The 22,482-nt window shown below is 40.1% G+C and overlaps 1 protein-coding gene across 3 annotated transcripts in view; it reads left to right on the top strand.

Moving 5' to 3' along the window:
* VTCN1 (V-set domain containing T cell activation inhibitor 1) overlaps positions 1-22,482 on the top strand; it is a 69,154-nt gene that overhangs the window by 7,048 nt on the left and 39,624 nt on the right. The window contains exon 1 of one of the 3 annotated variants that reach the window (XM_027091197.1): positions 22,329-22,480. The exons of the other annotated variants lie outside the window; for them this stretch is intronic. The gene's annotated coding sequence lies outside the window, so the exon portion shown is untranslated. Of the gene's footprint in view, positions 1-22,328; positions 22,481-22,482 lie in introns of those variants that run through there. 3 annotated transcript variants of the gene reach the window in all.

Here is a 22,482-nt window from a genome sequence, read left to right as displayed (position 1 = left end):
AGGGGCAGATGGGCCTTGACGAAAACCAAGGAAAAAAACATGAAGCTTCCCACAATCCCAAACCCTCTGCCTGGGATGTTTCAGATTTACTATCACATCTCTTCCAAATGTATTCCTACCGCTCCAGCACAGCAGTAATGAGAGAAAGGGAAGACAGTTTCCCCTCTTTCTTTCCCTGCAGATTTAGAATGAAAAATTTCATAGAATAAAAAGCATGAAAGATTTGAGAAGCAGAGCATCCTTGAAGTGTCAGGGTATTGAATTGTCTCTTTTTGCTTCCTGTCTTGGCTTTTCACTGCGTTCTCCTCCCTCCTCACCCCCAAAAGGCCATTTCACACCTCTCCTCTCTCCAGGCCTCCTGGAAGCCTCTTATCTCTCTGTATCCTTCACTGAGAAAATAGGAGCCCGGCAGATTCTGGCTCCCTCAACTTTTCTCTTCCACGGCCGCCTGCCACACTCATCTGCACCCTTCTTCTCTGCGTCCATCCTGGTACCAGAGGACGAGCCCAGCTCCGAGAGAAGGGCAACCCCTCTGCGCCCTGGATCCGTCTCCTCTCCCCTCCTCCAGTATCCCTGTCAGCATGCCACCTGAATCTCAGTGTTTTCTAGTTTAAAAGAAAAGCCCTCTCTCAGCTCCACGACCTCTCCTGCCTCCTCTCTTTTTCCCTTCTTAGCAAACTTGTTGAAAGCTGCCCAGAGTTAGTGAACTATGACTTGCTGGTGTTGTAGAGGGAGTTTGAGGGGTGGCTCAAGCTTGGGGCAGACTGGACCTGGCAGCGGGTTGCAACCCAGGCTCCGCCACTTTCCAGCCGTGTGGCCTTGGGCAAGTTATTTATCGTCTCTGGGCCTGGCTTCCTCATCTGTAAAATGGGCATGATATTAGAATCTGCACCGTAAGATTGTGAGAAATATGTGAATGAATGCATGTAAAGCGTTTAGCAGACACTGTAAACTGCAAATTCTATTATTATTCTCTCCTTAAGTTACTCCAGTGGGGTTTTGTCCTCACTGCACCAAGGTATCTATCACTACTGTCAATGTTTCTAGCGACCTCCATGTTGCCAAATCTAATGTCAGCTTCTCTGATCTGATCTTACTTGTCTTCACAACAGCATTCAACACAAAATGTCCCACGACTGCCTCCTTGAAACACTTTCTTCCATGGTCTCCAAGACGCTACACTCTCCTAAATCCTGCCCTCACCCCTACCCCATGACACTGGTCCCATCTCCTGGGGTTGTCCTCTGCCCCTCTACACCTGGTCAGGTGGTAGCCGCCCTCCTCTGCTGCCCCATGCAGCTCAAAACCACCAGGCTCCACCTCCAGGGAACCTGCCTCTGGTATGAGGAAGTAGCCTTTCACTCATTTCGCATATTCGATGATTGACTGTACCCTTTGCTAAAAGGCCTCAGGGTCCAGGAACAGAATATAACAGTATGGGGACAACTGCCCTTTAAAAGTGGCTGGTGGAGGAGATATGGGGATATATGTATACATATAGCTGATTCACTTTGTTATACAGCAGAAACTAACAAACCCTTGTAAAGCAATTATACTCTAATAAAGATGTTAAAAAAAAAAGTGGCTGTTGTAAGCTTCAGGGTCAGGATAAGTCTTACGAGGCGAGGGAGGGCCAGTTGCGTACTAGCAAGGGCTGTGTGAGAGGGAGCTTCTTCCAGACCCCAAAGGAGCCCTCGCAGAAGCCTTGAAGCCTGGGGTTAAGTTTCCAGACAGGTCCGGGTGGGAAGCCTGCTGATGCAGGGGACACGGGTTTGAGCCCTGGTCCGGGAAGATCCCACATGCCGCGGAGCAACTAAGCCCGTGCGCCACAACTACTGAGCCCACGTGCCACAACTACTGAAGCCTGTGTGCCTAGAGCCTGTGCTCCACAGCAAGAGAAGCCACCACATGAGAAGCCTGCACACCGCAACAAAGAGTAGACCCTGCTCGCCGCAATTAGAGAAAGCCCACGCACAGCAACAAAGACCCAACATAGCCAAAAATTTAAAAAAATAAATTAATTTTTTAAAAATTAAATATTTTAAAGCAGTTTTACAGTTAAAAAAAATCCTTACACCTTAATATAGCAGCAGTTGTAACTCTATACAGTAATGTGCATTTCTGCACTTTTACTGGGTTGGAAAATGCCATATTGGGCCACCCTTCCTGGAAACACAAGGCCTGGCGGGATTCCCCCATCTGCCTGCTGCCCATTCTGCTCAATCTATTATCCTGTTACATGTGAGCCTCTTGGGGTCCAAGCAATGTGCCCCAGTCAAGCACCTAACAGTCTCTGTATTTAAGTATTTACTTAACACAGTGGTTCCCAAAGTGACTTCTGAGGACACTGATACGGCAACATTTTTCCCAGAAGAGTTCTGTGGTCAAGCAGGATTGGAAGTGCTGAATACTATTAGGTTGGACTACATGAAATTGCCAATGTTCAATTGTGTTTGACCTCCGAAAGAGGGATTTCAAATGGTTCAACCTAGTACATACTCCGCTGGGACATTCACTGTGCATATTAGCGTATTAAGAGCTTTTGAAAAGTCCTATAGTTAAAGAAATCTATTTGATTGTGATTGACTCAGTGTAATCCTTTTAAAAATAATACTTATTAATATACATCAGGACACACTTTGGAAAACTCGGGCCTGGAGTAATTACAAAAGAACAGAAGTCATGGATAGAAAAATGAACATGAATGTAGGAGCCCAGGGCAGCATGAAGGCTGAGCAAAGGCTCAGGAGGGAGGGGGCAGGTGGATATTTTCCTTGCCGGACTGCCTGCCCAGCTTTGATATCCAAAGTCATCATATTTTTCAGCCCTTCCCCTGCTGCAGTGATTCTTCCTGACCGACCTCTGCTTTTTTTCTCCCTCATAAACATGTAGGGAGGATTCATGAACTGACAGCAATGGCTCACCCCATATTCCTCAAATGACAGATACTAAATAAACATGGGTATTATTTTGACTGCTCTCTCATTATAATTATTAGTTCATCTTTTCAGGATGTTATTATCCCAGTTCATAAGTGTTCATCTAATTTGCTTACGACTAGGAGGTGAGTTAAGCTAATCTGGGGGCAGGCAGGAGGCTCACCCTGGCTGGGGTGCCCCGGGGAGCACCTCCCACGTTCTGTATAAAGAACGTGGGCACATGGCCAGCTTTGAATATGTCGTTCTCCAGGGACCAGAGCCAGATGTCTAAGACAGAGACTGGAATTGTCAGACAGGGTAGGTTGAAGTAGCAGACAGTGAGACAGAGGCTTGGCCAGGACTAAATCCTCCGTGCTTCTACTCCCTACCCACCCCCACCCCCCCACTGTCCCTCTGTCTGGAATTCTTCCCACCAGAGAGCCTTTAACAGGGTTGTCCATCATTCACATGCTACCTGGTGGACAGCGTGACGGACTCTCAGTGGAGCCACTAGGCATTTTGACATCACCTGGCCCCTCTGGTCATCTAGCAGGTGTTAGGTGTGGGTAGGAATTATCTGATATTCCCGGGAAGTGGAAGATGAGAATCGAAAGGTAGGGTGATGCCTGCCTGTAAGAGCACAGAGTTTATTTAAAGTTGTTACTTGTAGTGTGGTGGGATTTAAATGACATTAAATGGGACCCTGACAGTTTTGTGCCCTGCAGTGGAAGGCACTGCCCAGAGTGAGCATGCTCACAGAAGAAATCCGTGGCCTCTCAGGGACATTGCTGCAAACGTATAATTACCAGGAAAGGAGAGAACAAGGTTGTTTGATTTCTCATGATGTGAGTGAAAACAAAGACTTCGACTGCGGCTCCTTTCTGCGTGTGATCCTATGCCAGTCACTTAATTTTTCTTGTTAAGTAAGGGCAATAAATGGACCTCCCAGAACCGCCTTGAGGATCAAAAGTGACAAGGTACAAGAGGAGGTCATGATAGTGACACTGATGGCAACACATAGCTCTCTTGCAATACCTGACATGTCTACATCTTTCATTGAGAAGCTGCCTTGCCCATTGGAGAAATATAACTTTTAAAAAGAGCCAAGACCCATACACCCATTAAAATAGGCAGAAATATTAAAAAGCAATGTTCCTTTATGTCCAATTGTTCATTTCCCTTCAGGTTCAGCTTCCAGAGAGTCTGTCTGTATTAGGGATGTAGCCCGACATTTTGGATCTCTTGGCCAACAATTTATGTCAGTTCTGGGGTTGGCCTTCTTATGGGATCACCTCACAGTCCCACAGCCTCATAATCATGGCCTCCAATGTTGGGTTCCTCCCGTGTGCCAGTACACTTCTGCAAGTTCTGCGTACATTATTGATTAATTAAACAAATTTTTACTGATCATCTACTTTGTACCTGGCACCATAGATCCTAGGATTACAGTCAGGTACAAGGTATAGGGCCCACCATCATTTAGAGTACAGACGAGAAGGGGAGACGGATAGATAAACACACAGTTACAATACTGTATGCTCAGTGCCACCACAGGCCAGTTGCAGAATGCTTTGGAATCAACGTCTAACCCAGTCGTGGTGGTGGTGATTTGTGGTGGGTCATTCCAGAGATTTCCTGGAGGAGGTGGTTTCTGAGTGGGAGTTAGCCAAGCAAGGAGAAGTGAGGAGAATATCCAGGCAAAGGGCAAGACCTATGGGGGGGGGTGGTGGGGCGGGGATGGGAAGAGGAAAGCAGAGTGGTAGCTGCAGAGATGAGCATGAGCTGGATTTAATCTCCTCAACAACTGAATAAGGTGGGTTTTATCTTCCCACTTTGCAGCTGAGCAAATCAAGGCATAGAGTGACATGAGAAAGTGAACGGGGTTGTTTGGGAGAATGATTAGAAGATGGCAAAACCAGCAGATGAAATCAAATCCTTTTTCTTAATTGGGGTATAATTGTTTTACAATGTTGTGTCAGTTTCTACTGTACAGCGAAGTGAATCAGCTCGCTCTCTCTCTCTATATATATATATATCCTCTCTTTTTTGGATTTCCTTCCCACTTAGGTCACCACTCAAATCATTTTTGAGAATGATTTTCAAATGGCAGGAAGAGATGGTGAGGTCAGGATCCACTGCTTAATGGTCAGACTCTGCTGGGCCCATGGTGCCCCTTACTGATACTCTTCTCCCAGGGATTGTCAATCTCACTGCTTATCCATTATCACAACTGTTTAGTACAATGTAAGCAAAGGGAATAAAAAATAGAGTCTAGATCTATCTGCCTCCAAAGTCTATGCCCTTTTCTAGTCTAGAAAAAAGTTATTTTATTTTTGATACTATGATTAGGTGTGTGGAGCAGCTGGGGAAGTCAGGTGGCTAGGCTGGTGCAAGGTGGATCTTACAAGGCAACTTCCCCTTACGGCCAAGGTCTTGGTAGCTGCACTGTATCAAGAGCCCAGGAGCCCAGCTTCCCAGGAGTCCCAGTGACAAAACCCCAAATGCCAGTTTCCACTGCCTTTCTTTGAAAACCTTTAGAAGTAAAACTCTGAAGTGTTAGCAGAGAGGACTATTGGTATGAGAAAGAAGTGTTTTGATATTACAAAGCTATCAAGATCTTGGTTCTTTTGGAACGCTAGAAGAATTTTTTTCCCCTTAAAGAGATCCCCCCAAAACTTCTGTGCTTAAACTGTAGGAGAAGACTAAAACCTTGAAAGCTTTTGAACATGACCAAAACTTTGAAAAAAAGATAAATCTGGTTGTTTTCTCATATTCTAGGTTGACATTTCTCATAGGCAAAATACTATGAAATGCTTGACTTTTGTAGATCCAGCAAATAAGTAATTATACTTTCACTAATAATGACCCCAACTTATTCCATTTATTCTAATAAGTGTGTTATCTGAATGTAAGTGCTAATTTTCTGAGGCAGAAAGTGTGGGACCCACAAGAGAATCTGTTTAATACGTGTAGAGGATCCTGCTAGCTTCCCAGTTTTCTACCCTTAAGGCAAAATTGTAAAGAAGCAAGGCACAGGATGGTGGCTTTCATCAGCATCCCCAAAAGGTGTTGAATGGTGAAGGAAGTGCTCAGTTTATCTGGGGCTCCTGGTGCTGTTCACCTGGGTCCCCCAAACTGAGGCTGTTCTCCAATCATCACCTCGGGCACCTTGTGAACAGCCTGTGGAGTTATGAAGAACACGTCTGCTAACTTAAAGGAAGAAAAACAAGTTATGGGTAACTTCTAGCACACACTCACTGGGTCCTGGCTCTTCCCGTGGGAGTTCTACAGAAAGTACAAACCATTGACCTAGGAAATCGTTGTAAGTTAACAACTTTGTGGGAGCATCTAACTGAAAGATGCCTGTTCACCCACCTTCTCAAAGAGAGTTAGGTCCAACCTAGAAAACCTAGAGCAATGCTTTCTTTTTAAAAATATGTTCTCCTTATTTGTTTTACAAAAGTAATGTGGGGTTAGTGGGGAGAATTTGGAAAATACAGAAAAGCACAAAAGAAAAAATGTCTAAACCTCTATCATCCTGAACCTGGAGATAACCACCTTCAATGTATCCTTCCAGTCTTTTTTCTCTGTATTTAGATATAATAAACGGTACCATACGCTACATATTATTTTAGAAACTACTTTCTACTTACCCATTTTGTGAACATTTCTCATATAAGTAAACATTCTCTTATGATGTGATTCTTTACACCTGCGTAGTATTGCCTCTCATGATGAACCTTAATTTACTCACTCAGTTCCCGATTCTTGGACATGTAGGTGCTTCCAGTTATTTGCTCACAACTATTATCTTAATTTCAATCAATGCTATAGTTAACATCCTTGGAAATACATCCTGTTGGTTCTTTCGAATGAACTCCTAGAAGTAGAATCACTGGATCAAGGCTCACTATGCACATTGAAACCTGCTGATACATGTGGCCAAATGGTCCTCCTATCGCCACCCTAAAGTTTGCTCCAACTCACACCCCTACCAGCCAGCTAGAATCCCCAAAATAATAATTCCTACGTAAGCCTTTCTCCAGGACCAGAACTAACCCTGCCAACATTTTGAAAAAGAAAATGGCAAATTTTGTATCCAGTGTTCCCACTTTTCCCCATTATTGAGATTTTCTTTCTCATGTCTTAGCCTCCTCTTTCTTAATTTACCATCCAACCCTGCTCTCAGTAAAGAAACTAAGACATTCATTTTCACCCAGGTATCAATGACTAATGAGATAAAATATTACACTATACATCTTAATCACAAACAAAACCAAAGAAATACATCTCTTATAAGGTTTCACTTCATTATCAAGCTAAAGATGAGTTATTGTGAGGTGGAGAAAGCCCCAGAGGTAGTAAAACAGAGGCCAGGTGTTTGGGGGTTTTGTTCTTGTTTGTTTTGGTTTATTGAAGTATAGTTGATTTACAATGTGTTAGTTTCTAGTATACAGCAAAGTGATTCAGTCATATACGTATTTCAGATTCATTTCCATTATAGTTTATTACTGTATTCTTACTCCTAAAGCTGTTCTTTGGCAAGTCTCCCTTTTATGGAGAGGAAAATGAAGTTCACAGCCTCTTCTTTCTCTGCCCAACTCCTCAGGAAAATCTTGGTGTTTTCTGCTAAGTCTCCTCACCCTCCCACTCATAAGTATGAATTCAATGGAGTAAACCAGGTAGAGAGCACTTCCCTGGTGGCACAGTAGTTAAGAATCTGCCTGTCAATGCAGGGGACACAGGTTTGAGCCCCAGTTGGGGAAGATCCCACATGCCGCGGAGCAACTAAGCCCGTGTGCCACAACTACTGAGCCTGCGCTCTAGGGCCCGTGAGCCACAACTACTGAAGCCCGCGCGCCTAGAGCCTGTGCTCCACAACAAGAGAAGCCACTGCAGTGAAAAGTCCACGCACCGCAACGAAGAGTAGCCCCCACTCGCTGCAACTAGAGAAGGCCCGTGCGCAGCAACAAAGGCCCAATGCAGCAAAAAATTAATTAATTAATTAATTAATTAAAAAAAAAGAACATGCTGAGAAGTCTGAAAAGGGTATAAGAGAAAGGGAAGAGGATAATGCTGAGAATAGATTTGAGGCCAGGAGGGAGAAGAGACAGGGAGTGAATTTCAGAGGGAGTTTGGGGAAATTTTTGAGAAGGGAATTTTCTGTTCTAATAAGAACAGAAGTTGGGAAAGAGGTTTTTTTTTTTTTTAGTTTTTCTGTGCATTATCCATGTAATACCTTCGGATGCTTTCCTAGATGTCCATCGGTTTCAGTCAAACTTTTCTATTGGATTGATATTTCTTTGACTGTAACATTGTCAAAAAACAAACCATGAGATGTTTGGGCTTTGTATAGGTTACGATAGGAGCGTGTCTCTGAAGCTTGACAATATTTATGTATAATAATTCAGAGCTTATTTCTAAATGTATATTTAGTAGCTAATTTTAAGTGTTTCCTTAAAATCTTCCCTGAAGTGTAATTTAAGTAGACATAACCCTGAAATAAAAATATGGGCTGCCATTCATTTGGGCTGTCTCATGGACATATTTTGATTCATAGAAGAGTATGTGCTAAAAGCAGTTAGCTCAGTTCGGCATTTATCAAATGCCCAGGATGAGTCAGGCACTATGTCTGACACTTAGGGAAATATATGTGACTTGATATATTGATCCAACATGACTAGTAGGTTATAATCAAAGCACAGTTTAATTTTTATCTCCCTCTGACCTTTTAAAGTGCATTCAGTAGGGAAATACATGCTGAAACTTCTGAAGCCTCTGATGAAAACTTGTCCTCTCCATCAGCTGCCTGATGTCTCCTCAGCACCTGGTTCCCCAAAGGTCCACTTCACACATGACTCTCAATGCTCAGGTCCCCTCTCCCAGGTATTCCTATTGGTGGGAACTCATCACGGCTCTAGGATATCTGGCCCGTTGGACAAACTCACCTATTCCTTGCCTTGTAAAAGAGTACTGACCTCCAAATGCATATTCTCCCATTCTCTCTCTCTCTCTCTCTCTCTCTCTCTCTCTCATTGACCTGTTCTAGACCACATTAAATTTCACAAGTATGACTGTGGCTGTACTCCATGGTGTACCCACCACACCCCAACTTTGTGCTTTGTATTTGTGTGTCGAGGAGGGAGAGGAATATGTCCTCACAGCAGAGAAAAAATTTTTTTTCTCCTAAGAAATAGCATCACAAATCTCTCTCTACTTTGATTCCTTTTTATAGCCCTTCATCTGATTGAGGTGGCTAAGAATCATGGGACTGCTTGTCAAAGATTCCCTTTTTAAACTCTACAGAGTGACGTGGTGTCTCACTTTTGTGTGCAGCATCTATTGTATCTCAAATCTCCGCTGAAACTTTAAATTTAACATCCTATTATTACACAAAAACATAAAGGTACAGTTCCTGTTCTTGAGAAATTGAGAGGAGATTAAAGAAGACACAAATGTATAAACAGATCATTTCAATACAATGTGACAAGCTGTCGGACAGAGAAATGTGCAGGGGACCGTGAGGGCAAGGAGACAGCTTCTGAGACACATCGCCACTATTTTCCCTCAAACATTACCTGGAGGAAGGCCACACACAAAAGAATAAGGAGTCTGTGTAGCTTGCAAGTGAGCTGAAAGAATGTGGTATCTTCTTGGGAACTTCATGCTTCAGAACAAATGCTATTGATTTATCCCCAGTTACTCAGTGCCTGGAGGAATGATTAAATTATGGGTTTGGGATAATACTGTATAATTGGTTAAAGTGGATAGAAAAAGGACCCTTTTTTTAAGGGTTTGAAAGGAAGCCCAGAAATCTTGGCAGACAAATGTGAAAATAGTCATGCTCTCTGAATCTTACTTACGATACTGTAGAAACAGGGCTAGTTCTGGGGCCTGGGCCACTCACATATGTCTCACTCCTGTGCTCTTGGTTCTGCACATCAGTGACCATACAGAGGACATCTGGACAAGCATTTCCCCAGACATTAGAAGTGGAGAGGGGGCGTGAGGGACCCATCCACTATACCTACCTTTTCTCTCTCTTCATTCTCTCTCCTACCAATTCTTTCTTTTCCTTTGGAATGAATAGTTCATTGCACTTTCCCAGCCCCCAGTCGCAACATAAAATATAGCATTATAAAATTGCTTGGAAAATAGCAGAAAAATCTATCAATGAGCTGCTCCTCTAATGCTGTTAAGGCAGGGAAGAAGGGAGCTGTATTCTGTTCGGTCCTCAAATGGAGTTTATGCCACTGAGCCCCAGAACCCTAGAGATGTCCCATCTGGCTGTCCAAACAGATACAAACCGCTTTACACACTGAGAGGATCAAACCAAGGCTGTGTGTCTCAGGATCAACAGGACTGTTGTAATTTCCGTTGTTTTGCCTAGTGTCCCTCCGAGCCATTGAATTATCCCAGAAATTCAAATAATTATGAATCCAAACTATGTATTTCAGACCTCTCTCACCTGGAAGTAACACACACAACCACTGTCAAACCACAGTTCCCATTTTTCGAAAGATTGCTCCCATAACCAGACACCATTTCAGAGCAAGAAGCAGCATTTCGTCCAAGAAATGCCCCTTTCGATTGACATGCACACACTGCTATATTTAAAATAGATAACCAACAAGGGCCTACTGTATGGCACAGGGAACTCTGCTCAATACTCTGTAATAACATAAATGGGAAAAGAATTTGAAAAAGAATAGATTCATATATATATATATATATATACACATACATATATATATACATATATATAAACTGAATCATTTGCTGTACACCTGAAACTAACACAACATTGTTAATCAACTATACTCCAATATAAAGTAAAAAAATTTTTTAAATGCCCCTTTGGCACTGACCAGCGTACTCCCAACCCAGCTAGGTTCTGACTCTCAGGGCAGCCCTCTGGGAGAATGTGGTTGCTTTTTCTGGGTAGGAGGAAATTTGCCCGAATGGAAAAAGGCCAGTATTCCAGGTCATTCCAGCGTCTCTTCTTCAGGCCTCTGCCTGTGCTGCCATGTCCCCAGCTCCTTCCTGGGATTCTCAGCTCCATGGCCACTGGAACTGTTGTATTTGACTGAAATGTGAAAAATTGTTTCTGTCCTTGTTTTGAGTAAGATATGCCTAGAAAGGGGGAGGAAACTAAGAAACATTGTAAATATGACACGAACAAAGCTAGTTTCTTATCCTAACTTCTGAAATCTAAGTATGACACGAACAAAGCTAGTTTCTTATCCTAACTTCTGAAATCTAAGTCAACATGTAACATGACTGGATAATGTGGCAGCTTTGAGGGCACCAGCATTGGTTTCTTTTCTCATCTCTGTCTGGGTTAGCAAGAGGCAAAGCTAATTAGTTTCTAGACCAAAGGAAAACTGGGGAGGCATTCCTCCCAGGCCTAGCAGGACCCTCAGTCCCTAACAGAATCTACCCCAAGTGTCTCTGGTCTTCCTTCCCTAAGACCACCCTCCACCCCTCTGGTCTTGAAATACATACTTTGTACCACCGTCACCCTGGTTCTTGACGTGGGCCTTAACCTCCTGAGAGCAGGAAAGGAAACCAACGTTTCTAGTGCATTTGCTACATGACAGGCACTATCCTATAGACATTATATACATCATGGAGAAAGGCACCGATCGAAAAAGGTAGTTCCCTCCCTAGCCCTCAAATATTTCTTACCTCGAGCTCAGAAATAATGCCCTAAGCATTAAAAAAATTTGTTAGAGGTGCCCACCTATGCCCTCACCAACCAGCATGTAATTCAAAGTGTAAAGGGCACTAAACTATAAAACCAGAAAATGCATACACAAGTTAAAAAACACTTCCATCTAGTTTTCCTGATTGTAAATTTCTAGATGAGTTCGTTGAAACTTAACTCTGATCTCTGGCCCCCATGTGTGAGTGTGTTGGTCAGCAGTGGGACAGATGCCATAGGACAAGCTTATCAGCCCTGTGAATAGCCTGCTGCTGCCTGGGCTTCTAGTTACCCTATACTGACCCAGTACAGCTTTCTTTGGTTCATCTCCTGAAGTTCTTGATAGCTTTGATCCCTGGAAAGCAAAGCTTTGTCTGTGACTCGTTTCTCCAAGTTGCTCAATATGCTTGAAACAAATTCTCTGGATGACCATTAATGCTGATTTTACCCCTATGGTGAAGGTATAAATCTTACTTTTATGTGTTTATAGCATAACCTAGTAGTCTCTCTATTGGGCATGAAGCCTTAATCATGGGTACCACATGCTCTCCATATCGTATCAGTATCCATAATACCTAATGGGTACTAAAGATATACTTCATATCTCAAATTTCCTTTTCTCTTCGTACTTTGAAAATATAATTCCATCATTTTTCTGGCTTCTTTTGTTACTTTGGAATATAAGCTATTTGTCTAATTTTCATTCCTTTTTAGGTAATCTGTCTTTTCACTCTTACTGCCTATAAGACCTTTTGGGTCTTTGTTCTTTTACAGTTTCACTATGAAATGTCTGGTAACTTTCTTTTTATTTACACTACTTGAGATGCATTGAGCTTCCTGAATCTGAAGATTGGGATCTTTCATGAATACTAAAAAAAATACTTTTTCTCTTCAGGTATTGCCTCTCTCTCATTCTCTATTCTCTCTTTCTGGACCTCTGGTATGATATATATTAAAATTTTGTTTTTCATTTGTCTTATCCTCTCTTTTATATATATTTTTTAAATTTTTATTGAGATATAATTGACATACAATATTATATTAGTTTCAGGTATACAACATAAAGATCTGATATTTGTATGTATTGAGAAATTATTTCCACAAGTCTAGTTAACATCCATCACAATACATAGTTATAGAATTATTGTTCTTGTGGTGAAAACTTTTTTTTTTCATTAAAGTATAGTTGATTTACCATGTTGTGATGGTTCCTGGTGTACAGCAAAGTGATTCAGTTATATATATATATTTTTTCAGATTATTTTCCATTATAGGTGAAAGATATGGAATACAGTTCCCCGTGCTATACAGTAAATCCTTGTTGCTTATGTATTTTATGTACAGTACTTTCTATCTATTAATCCCAAACTCCTAATTTATCTCTCCCCCCTCCATTTCCCCTTTGGTAACCATAAGTTTGTTTCCTATGTCTGTGACTCTATTTCTGTTTTGTATATAGTTCATTTGTATTACTTTTTAGATTCCAGATATAAGTGATATCATATAATATTTGCCTGATTTACTTCACTAAGTATAATAGTCTCTAGGTCCATTGATTTTGCTGCAAATGGCACTATTTCATTCTTTTCTATGGCTGAATAATATTCTATTGTATACCACATCTTTTTAAGCTGACCATCTGTTGATGAGCACTTATGTTGTGTTGTTTCCATATCTTGGTAATTGTAAATAGTGCTGCTATGAACACTGGGATGTATGTATCTTTTCCAATTAGAGTTTTCATCTTTTCTGGATATATACCCAGGAGTGGGATTGCTGGCTCCTACGGTAGCTCTATTTTTAGTTTTTTAAGGAATCTCCATACTGTTTTCCATAGTGGCTCCACCAATTTACATTCCCACCAACAGTGTAGGAGGGTTCCCTTTTCTCCACACCCTCTCTAGCATTTATTACTTGTAGACTTCTTGATGATAGCCATTTTGACCAGTCTGAGGTGATACCTCATTGTGGTTTTGATTTACATTTCTCTAATAATTAGCAATGTTGAGCATCTTTTCATGTGCCTGTTAGCCATCTGTATGCTTTCTTTGGAGAAATGTCTATTTAGGTCTTCTGCCCATTTTATGATTGGATTGTTTCTTTTTTCAATATTGAGTTGTATGGGCTGTTTGTATATTTTGGATATTAACCCCTTGTTGGTTGCATAATTTGCAAATATTTTCTCCTAGGTTGTCTTCATTTTGTTTACGGTTTCCTTTGCTGTGTAAAAGCTCTTGATTGGGCACACTTGTTAATTTTTGCTTTTATTTCTTTTGTCTTGGGAGACTGATCTAAGAAAATATTTCTACGATTTATGTCCGAAAATGTCTTGCCTACATTGTCTTCTAGGACTTTTATGGTGTCGTATCTTATATTTAGGTCTTTAAGCCATTTTGTGCTTGTTTTTGTAGATGGTGTGAGGAAGTGTTCTAATTTCATTGATTTACATGTAGCTGTCCAGGTTTCCCTATACCACTTGGTGAAGAGACTGTCTTTTCTCCATTGTATATTCTTGCCTCTTGTGTCATAGTTTAATTATCCATAGGTGTGTGGGTTTATTTCTGGGCTCTCTATTCTGTTCCATTGATCTATATGCCATTTTTTGTGGTAATACCACATTGTTTCAATTACTGTAGCTTTGTAGTATTGTCTGAAGTCTGGGACGGTTATGCCTCCAGCTTTGTTCTTTTTCCTCAGTATTGCTTTGGCAATTCTGGATCTTTTACGGTTCCATATAAATTTTAGGATTATTTGTTCTAGGTCTGTGAAAAATCTCATGAGTATTTTGGTAGGGATTGCATTAAGTCTGTAGATTGCTTTGGATATTATAGCCATTTTAACAATATTAATTCTTCCAATCCAACAGCGTGGGATACCTTTCCATTTCTTTGACTCATCTTCAATTTCCTTTATGAATGTTTTATAGTTTTCAGCATACAAGTCTTTCACCTCCTTGGTTAAGTCTATTCCTAGGGTTTTTTTTGGATATCATTTTACACAGGATTGTTCTTAACTTTCTCTTTATGATATTTCATTATTAGTGTAAAAAATGCAACAGATTTCTGTATATTAATCTTCTATCCTGCTACTTTGCTGAATTCGTTTATTAGTTCTAATAGTTTTTGTGTGGATACTTTAGGGTTCTCTATATAGAGTATCATGGCACCTGCAAATAGTGACAGGTTTACCTCTTCCCTTCCAATTTGGATGACATTTATTTCTTTTCTTGTCTGATTGCTGTGCCTAGGACTTCCAGTACTATGTTGAATAGAAGTGGGGAGAGTGGGCACCCTTGTCTTATTCCAGATTTTAGCAGGAAAGTTGTCAGTTTTTCACTGTTGAGTATTATGTTGGCTGTGGGTTTGTAGTAAATAGCTTTTTTTTTTAATTGGGGTATAGTTGTTTTACAATGTTGTGATAGTTTATACTGTACAGCGAAGTGGAGTTCCCTGTGCTATACAGCAGTTTCTCATTAGTTACCTATTTTAAAGGTATTAGTTAGTGTATATATGTCAATCCCAATCTCCCAATTCATCCCACCCTCCCTTCCCCCCTTGGTGTCCATACGTTTGTTCTCTACGTCTGTGTCTCTATTTCTGCCTTGCAAACTGGTTCATCTGTACCATTTTTCTAGATTCCACATATATGCATTAATATACAATAGTTGTTTTTCTCTTTCTAACTAACTTACTTCACTCTGTATGACAGTCTCTAGGTCCATCCACATCTCTACAAATGACCCAATTTCATTCCTTTTTATGACTGAGTAATATTCCATTGTATATATGTACCACATCTTCTTTATCCATTCGTCTGTCCATGGGCATGTAGATTGCTTCCATGACCTGGCTATGGTAAATAGTGCTGCAATGAACATTAGGGTCATGTGTTTTTTGAGTTATGGTTTTCTCTGCATAGATGCCCAGTAGGGGGATTGCTGGCTCATATGATAATTCTATTTTTATTTTTTTAAGGAACCTCCATACTGTTCTCCATAGTGGCTGTATTAATTTACATTCCCACCAACAGTGTAAGAGGGTTCCCTTTTCTACACACCCTCTCCAGCATTTACTGTTTGTAGATTTTTTGATGATGGCCATTCTGACCAGTGTGAGGTGATACCTCATTGTAGTTTTGATTTGCATTTCTCTAATAATTAGTGATGTTGAGCATTTTTTCATGTGTTTGTTGACCATCTGTATGTCTTCTTTGGAGAAATGTCTATTTAGGTCTTCTGCCCATTTTTTGATTGGGTTGTTTGTTTTCTTGATATTGAGCTGCATGAGCTGCTTGTATATTCTGGAGGTTAATTCTTTGTCCATTGATTCGTTTACAATAATTTTCTCCCATTCTTAGGGTTGTCTTTTCGTCTAGTTTATAGTTTCCTTTGCTGTGCAGAAGCTTTTAAGTTTCATTAGGTCCCATTTGTTTATTTTTGTTTTTATTTCCATTACTCAAAAGGTGAGTCAAAAAAGATCTTGCTGTGATTTATGTCAAAGAGTGTTTTTCCTATGTTTTCCTCTAAGAGTTTTACAGTGTCCAGTCTTATATTTAGGTCTTTAATCCATTTCGAGTTTATTTTTGTGTATGGTGTTAGGGAGTGTTCTAATTTCATTCTTTTACATGTAGCTCTCCTGTTAGTTCTGGAAGTCCTAGCCACAGCATTCAGAGAAGAGAAAGAAATAAAAGGAATATAAATTGGAAAAGAAGAAGTAAAACTGTCACTGTTTGCAGATGACATGATATTATACATAGAAAATCCTAAAGATGCCACCAGAAAACTACTAGAGCTAATCAATGAATTTGGTAAAGTTGCAAGATATAAAATTAATGCACAGAAATCTCTTGCACTCTTATACACTGACAATGAAAAATCAGAAAGAGAAATTAAGGAAACTATCTCATTCACCGTTGCAACAAAATAAATAAAATACCTAGGAATAAGCCTACCTAAGGAGGTAAAAGACCTGTACTCAGAAAAGTATAAAACACTGATGAAAGAAATCAAAGATGACACAAACAGATGTAAATGCCTTTTATTATGTTGAGATATGTTCTCTCTGTACCCACTTTGGTGAGAGTTTTTATCTTGAATGAATGTTAAATTTTGTCAGATGCTTTTTCTGCATCTATTCAGATGATCATATGGTTTTTGTCTTTCCTTTTGTTAATGTGGTATATCACATTGATTGATTTCCATAGTTGAACCATCCCTTGTGACCCTGGGATGAATCCAGCTTGATCACGGTGTATGATTCTATTTACGTCTTGTTGGATTCAGTCTGCTAATATTTTGCTGAGAATTTTTGCATCTGTATTCATCAAAGATATTGGCCTGTAATTTTATTTTATTTATTTATTTTTTGTAGTGTCTTTATCTGATTTTGGTATCAGGGTGATGGTGGCTTCATAGAATGAACTTGGGAGTGTTCCCTCCTCTTCAGTATTTTGGAAGAGTTTGAGAAGAATAAGTATAAGTTCTTCTTTGTATGTTTGGTAGAATTCCCCAGTGAAGCCCTCCAGTCCTGGACTTTTTTTTGTAGGGAGTTTTTCTTTTTCCTTTTTTTTTTTTTTTAATGCAGATTCTATTTCACTTCTAGTGATCAATCTGTTCAAATTATCTGTTTCTTCTTGCCTCAGTTTCGGCAGGCTGTATGTTTCTAGAAACTTGTCCATTTCTTCTAAGTTGTCTAATTTGTTTGCATACAACTGTTCATAATATTCTCTTACAATTTTTTATATTTCTGCAGTATCAGTTTTTATTTCTTGTCTTTCATTTATTATTTTGTTTATTTGGGTCTTCTCTCTTTTCTTCTTGGTGAGCCTGGCTAGAGATTTGTTGATTTTGTTTATCTTAAAAAAATCTCTTGGTTTTATTGATCTTTTCTATTGTTTTTTTTAATCTCTATTTTATTTATTTCCTCTCTGATCATTATTTCCTTCCTCATGATAACTTTGGATTTTGATTGTTCTTCTTTTTCTAATTTTTTTAGGTGGTAGGTTAGATTGTTTGAGATTTTTCTTGTTTCTTGAGGGAGGCTTGTATATCACTATGAACTTCCTTCTTAGAACTGCTTTTGCTGCATCCCATATGCTTTGTTACATGGTGTTTTCATTGTCCTTTGTCTTGTGTTATTTTCTGACTTCTTTGATTTCATCATTGAGCCACTGTTTTTTTTTTTAATTTTTAAAAAAATTTTGGCTGTGTTGGGTCTTCGTTGCTGCACACGGGCTTTCTCTAGTTGCGGCAAGTGGGGGCTACTCTTCGTTGCGGTGAATGGGCTTCTCATTGCAGTGGCTTCTCTTGTTGCAGAGCATGGGCTCTAGGCATGTAGCCTCAGTAGTTGTGGTGCATGGGCCCAGCTCTAGGCATGCAGGCTCAGTAGTTGTGGCGCATGGGCCCAGTTGCCCCACGGCATGTAGGATCCTCCCCGACCAGGGATCGAACCCATGTCCCCTGCACTGGCAGACAGATTCTTATCCAGTGTGCCACCTGGGAAGCCCTAACCACTGGCTTTTTAGTAGCATGTTGTTCAGTCTCCAAGTATTCATTCTTTTCCTGTTTTTTTTTTCCTGTGGTTAATATCTAATTTCAGATCAGAAAAGTTGCTTGAAATAATTTCTGTCCTCTTAAATTTGTTGAGCCTTGTTTTGTGACCTAGAATGTGGTCTATCCTAGAGAATGTTCCGTGTGCACTTGAAAAGAATGTGTATTCTGGGTTTTGTTTTTGGATGTAATGTCCTGTAGTTATCAATTACGTTGAACTGGTTTGTTTGTCATTTAGAAACTCTGTGCCTTATTGATTTTCTGTCTGGATTATCTGTCCATTGATGTCAGTGAGGTGTTAAAATCTCCTACAATTATTGTATTCCTGTCAATATCTCCCTTTATGTCTGTTAGTATTTGTTTTATGGGTTTAGGTGCTCCTCTCTTGGGTGCATATATCTTAATAAATGTAATATCCTCTTCTTGTATTATCTCTTAACATTATATAATGTCCATCATTGTCTTTCTTTATGGACTTCATTTTAAAGTCTATTTTGCCTTTTTTTTTCCTCCTGTCCTATCTAGTTACATGAGGATCTTATGTGCAGCTTTGGTTGTATAGGAAATCTGCCAGTTTCCAGTTGGTTTTCTGTGAGAATTTTTCCACATGTAGAGTGTTTTTGACATGTTTGTGGGGGCAAGTGAGCTTCTCCTACTTTGCCATCTTGATCCCCCTCCTCCCCCTCTTTTATATTTTTAACCTGTTTCTCTATACTATACCGTGTGTAATTCTTCAACTCTTATTTCTGATTGACTAATTCTCTCTTCCCGTTGTACCCAATCTATTACTTAACCTGTCCAGCGAGTTTTAAAAATCAATTATTTATTTTTCATTTCTAGATATTCTGTCTAGTTCTTTTTCAAATTTTTCTGATCAGTTTTTTTAGTCTCTTGTTCCTTACTCAGGCTTTCCATTCCCTCTTTCATTTATTTGAACAAATTTGAAAATCTTAGCTTATGCTCTGTATCTAGTGGTTTCAATATTGAAAGTCTTTTCATGCCAAATCTGCTTGTTTGGGCTTCCCTGGTGGTGCAGTGGTTGAGAGTCCACCTGCTGATGCAGGGGACACAGGTTCGTGCCCCGGTCCAGGAGGATCCCACATGCCGCGGAGCGGCTGGGCCCGTGAGCCATGGCCACTGAGCCTGCGCGTCCGGAGCCTGTGCTCCGCAACAGGAGAGGCCACAACAGTGAGAGGCCCACATACCGCAAAAAAAAAAAAATCTGCTTGTTTCTATAAGCTTTTATTCATGGTAGTTGTTTCTCTGTGTACTTAGTGGGTTTTTTTTTTTTTTGTATTATCATGAGCTTGTATTTTGGGGAATTTCATTTGCTGAAATTTATTGAGCCCTGGGTTGAGAGTACATTTTTTTTCTTTTTTTTTTTTTTTTTTGAGGTGGGAAAATCATTTTTATTTTCTATGTTCTAAAATTTTTATTGAAATATAGTTGATTTACAATGTTGTGTTAGTTTCGGGTGTACAGCAACGTTATCCAGTTGTATATATAAAACTATGTATACACACACACACATATATATAGATGTTCTTTTTTAGATTTCCCCTCTGGTAAACATAAGTTTGTTTTCTATGTCTGAGTCTATTTCTGTTTTGTAAATAAGTTCATTCTTATATTTTAGATTCCACATATAAGCGATATCATATGATATTTGTCTTTCCCTTTCTGACTTACTTCACTTAGTATGATAATCTCTACATCCATCCATGTTGCTGCAAGTGGCATTATTTCATTCTTACTTATGGTCATTATTTCATTCTTATTTTATTGGGTATATATACCGCATCTTCTTTATCCATTCATCTGGTGGAGAGTACATTTCTTCAGAGAATATTTCCTTTTGCTTCTATTAAGCATTGGGACTTTACCAACTAGGAATGCTTTAAACTTCATTCTTGGTTTAGGATTCTTTGGGGCTGGATGTGTTGTGAATTCGGGCCTCAAACCTGCATGATGACTGGCTGGTACATACACACTCGCAGGAGAGTATTTTTTTCTCTTCACTCAGAACCAAGACCAAGTGAGGTTATTGTCCTTTGGGGAAGTAGGGATCCTAGCTTATGTGAGTCTACAATTAGAGCCCCTAGCTTATGTGGCCCCTTAACTTTGTCTCTGTGTTCTGCATGGCTCTTAAGACAGAAGCTTTTGGTCACTGGGAAGCATAGATAGCCACTGTTCAGCACTCTCTTGTCTGGATTCATGTGTCTCCTTCATTTTTAGCCTCTGCACATTTCTCTCCTTTTTCTTGCCAGCAAAACCAAGTGTTCAAAAATATGTGTCTGGTTTTGCTTTGTTTTGTTTTATTCAGCATTTATAAAGTTAGATTTTTTTAAAGATATTTATATTCACTATTGCTGGAAATTTAAATTTTCATTCCCTGTAAAGTTTTCTTTTAGAGGTACACCTCTATTTTGTAAGTCATTTGTGGAGAGGAATGACTGAAAGGACACAAGTTTAACAAGTAATCAAGCATAGCTTTTATCAATTAATTCATTTTCCAGGTTCCCTTCGTGACCCCAGCCAACCAGGTCTTCTCCTATGTCCAACTCTCCAAGGCATTTTGTTATAACTCATAGCACTGGCAAGATTTCACATACTACAATTTTTAAAAGATTATTTTCCTTTAGTTTTTTAAATTTTTTAAATCTTTGTGTCAATAGTTATACTTTTCTTGTTAGTTTTTACTCTTTTTTTAAAAACTTTTATTTTATATTGGAGTATAGCTGATTAACAATGTTGTGTTAGTTTCAGGTGTACAGCAAAGTGATTCAGTTATACGTATACTGGGATCTATTCTTCTTCAAATTCTTTTCCCATTTAGGTTATTATAGAATATTGAGCAGAGTTCCCTTGCTATACAGTAGGTTTTTGTTGGTAATCTATTTTAAATATAACAGTGTGTACATGTCACTCCAAAACTCTCAATATTTCCCTTAAGAGAAGAAGATAAATGATAATTTCTCCCATAATTGGCTGCTCAAAAATTAAGAATGTGTTAGTTTCCCTTAGTAACACAGTATTGATATTTAATTTAATCATTACTTCAAGTTTTAAGTACTATGTGCTAGACACTCTGAGGGGAAGCATTCTCTAAAGTGGAGAATTTATTCAACAAACATTAAGTTCCTACCATGTTCCAAGAACTGGAAAAACAACATGAACAAAGCATAGAGACAAGAAACAGCCTGGCCTATTTAGGGGCCCAAGATAGTTTAGAACAAATGGAACATGGAAGTAGGGGGCCAGAAGTGGGGCAAGAAATGGGATAAATTATCCACAAATTTATGTAAACTCTCCTTGAGCTTTTATTTGTGTTCAAACTTTTTAACCTTTCAGAATTCATATGCTTTCTTCATTTTTTAATGCTCAAATCAATACTTGAGATTTAAATCTTAAGCTGTTACTAGAATATGGTATCTGAATATGTAGAAGTCTTAATCAGAAGGTAAAAAGAAACCTTGTGTTTCATTGTAGCCCTGTAACCAGTCTCTGGGTCAATGCCTGGCCCTGGGCCACGGTGGGTTAGGGTGGCCCACAAGGGTCTGGGACGGGAGTCGGGGGTCGGTACAGGAGAACACAGTAGGACCTTATTGCATGTAATAGTATCAGGGGAATGCAGGAACCATGAATCTACAGGAGAAAGCTGAGACCAGGGTCCCAGAATTCAGGCTGGACCAGAGGGGGAAAGACAGAGAGCAGAATCTGAAATCATTACCAGAAGGCCTGGGTTCAAGCCCAGCTCCAGGGCAGAGGCAGGGCGCAGATTCCAGGAAGGCCAGGGAAACTTTGCGTCTGTAATAGGTCCACAAAGGAGTTCAACTTGAGAACAGCTGGAGATCCTAGGACAGGGAGTGTTTCCCCTGCCCTGGGTTTCAGAACTGTCCTTGGTGTGGGAAACCAAGGCTTGTCATGGCACACAGGGCAGCCCCAGGGCAGCTGATGAGTGCAGCTCAGACAGGCCAGGCCCTCAAAGAATGGGCCCGGCAGCCTGATTGCCACACCTCCGTCCTCAAAAACTTTCCATGGCCACACCTGCAGAACTGTGCCCACAGCTAAAACACGAGAATCCTACATGTGAGTCCTAGCAGGTGAGGATTTGCAGAATTCCTGGTAGGACTTTTGGAAGACTATGCACCGTATCCCTACTGATTTCCAGGATACAGTGGTCTGCTTTTCTCTGGGGATATTTTTTAGTGTTACTGAAATAAAGAGCGTGAGTGATAGAAGCCTTGGAGTGTACAAGTATGTCCTTGGGTCCCATTTCAGGACGCCGAGGCATCAGACTGCCTAAGACAGGT

Source organism: Aethalodelphis obliquidens, unplaced genomic scaffold (genome assembly GCF_003676395.1).
Source record: "Aethalodelphis obliquidens isolate GAN/ISIS:26980383/991018 unplaced genomic scaffold, ASM367639v1 scaffold70, whole genome shotgun sequence".
NCBI classification, from domain to species: domain Eukaryota; kingdom Metazoa; phylum Chordata; class Mammalia; order Artiodactyla; family Delphinidae; genus Aethalodelphis; species Aethalodelphis obliquidens.
This window is presented reverse-complemented; position numbering and strand designations above follow the sequence as displayed.